Raw genomic sequence first — 2057 nt, 5'->3', positions numbered from 1 at the left:
GTCCGTGCAAATGTATTGGCCAATATAAGTTACCCCCCACCCCCACCCCCCCAAAAAAAATCTATGCTTCCCCTTTTCAGTGGAGCAGGAAATACATAAGATCAAGTTTATTAGGCACCCTCAAACATTTTTAATTAGCCAAATCATGTGGCTTATAACTATATGCAAACTGGAAATAGAAATTCGTAGAAGGTTGGCTATATATATATACCCTTACTCTCCCTGCTGCCCAGTTGCGCTACTACTTAATTGTCAACACCACCTGCTCCCAGAACCTCTCCCCTTCTCCGAACCATTGGGTGGGGGTGGGGCGGGCAGCATGGAGAACGGAAGAGGAGCTGGGACTGATGTCCAGGGCCGACTCGCACCTTATTTGACTCCTCTAAGCATGGCGAATAATTTTACGCTCCCTGAGTGACTGCTCCAGTTACCGTGTCTGTGGGACCATCTACCCCAAAACTTAGCAGTGAAAATAACCGCTGATTATGCTCTTGGGGTCTGTGGGTCTGGAATTTGAACACGGCACAGCAGGAACGTGGTCTCTGCCTCAGCTGGAAGATTTGAGGGCGAGGCTGGGTCCTCTGATGACTTGTTCACTCACTTGGCTGGTGGTTCAGGCTGGGAGGGGCCAAGCATCTGGGGGCTGGATAGCTGGGGCTCCTTGGGCATCTCTCTCCATATTTCTGTTGTTTCCCCACACGGTCTGCCCAGCCCTGCAACTTCAAGGTAGCTGGACTTTTTGTAAGGTGGTTCAGGGCTCCAAGGATGCACGCCCCCGCCCCCCTCCCCCCCAAGAGACAGAGGTATGTGGGCGGGTGGCCGGGTAGAGCGCCCACCAGGAAGAAACTGTATCCTTCATATGACCCAGCCTCAGAAGCCACATAGCATCCCTGAGCCCACCCAGGTTGAAAGGGAGGGGAAATAGATTCCACCTCTTGATGGGGAGTAGAAGTTTCTGGAAAAGCATGTGGAACTGAAAATAATCCCATGGTCATTTTTGAAAAATCCAGTCTGCTACAGTGCCTTGTATTCACTTCTGCCGGGAGCCGGTCCATCCTTGCTGCCGGTCCCAGTTGCTGCAGGGAAGAAACATCTGCACAGCAATGTTTCAAGACGCCCCCGCCCCCCTCCCCCCCAAGAGACAGAGGTATGTGGGCGGGTGGCCGGGTAGAGCGCCCACCAGGAAGAAACTGTATCCTTCATATGACCCAGCCTCAGAAGCCGCATAGCATCCCTGAGCCCACCCAGGTTGAAAGGGAGGGGAAATAGATTCCACCTCTTGATGGGGAGTAGAAGTTTCTGGAAAAGCATGTGGAACTGAAAATAATGCCATGGTCATTTTTGAAAAATCCAGTCTGCTACAGGGCCTTGTATTCACTTCTGTTGTAATATTTACCGTCGTGACGAAAATGTGAGCACCTGGAGGTTTTGGACTGTGTTTTACTCACTTTAGTGTCTTTGGCACCTTTATAAATATGTAAATATATATTTATACATATTCAATAAATGGCTTACACTAACCTCTCTGAGCTTTGTTTGTTAAAGAAGGGAGAAGAAAAGCATCGAGAACAGTAAGAATTTTGCTCTATGAGGCCAAGACCTTTACTAACATTGTGAGTCTGCCTCTCCCTAGTCTAGGGGGACAGCAGATTAGCAGGTGGGACAGGGGTGGCTATTGGCCAGGACTTGCTTTTCCACCTGTCAGGCTCCATAGCAGGGCCGCCCTGTAGAACTTTCTGGAATGATGGAAACACTCAGTTATCTGCGCTGTGTGCTATGCCACGTGTGGCCATTGAGCACTTACCATGTGACTAGTGTGACTGAGAAAACGAATTTTAAATGTTAATTAATTTTGATTAATTTTAATGTAAAGCTCAAGAGCACATGTGGCTGGTGGCTGCCATATGAGCAGCTGAGCTCTCCAGGGTCAGGTTTGGCCATTCTGTACTTATTTGGCAGGGACAAATACTACTGGCCTTTCTTTTCTTATTTTTTAAAATTCTTTATTGTTTAAAGTATTACATGAGTCTCCTTTTTTCCCCATTGACCTCTCCCCC

This window comes from Myotis brandtii, unplaced genomic scaffold (genome assembly GCF_000412655.1).
Source record: "Myotis brandtii unplaced genomic scaffold, ASM41265v1 scaffold10, whole genome shotgun sequence".
NCBI lineage: Eukaryota > Metazoa > Chordata > Mammalia > Chiroptera > Vespertilionidae > Myotis > Myotis brandtii.
Note: the sequence above shows the minus strand (reverse complement) of the source record.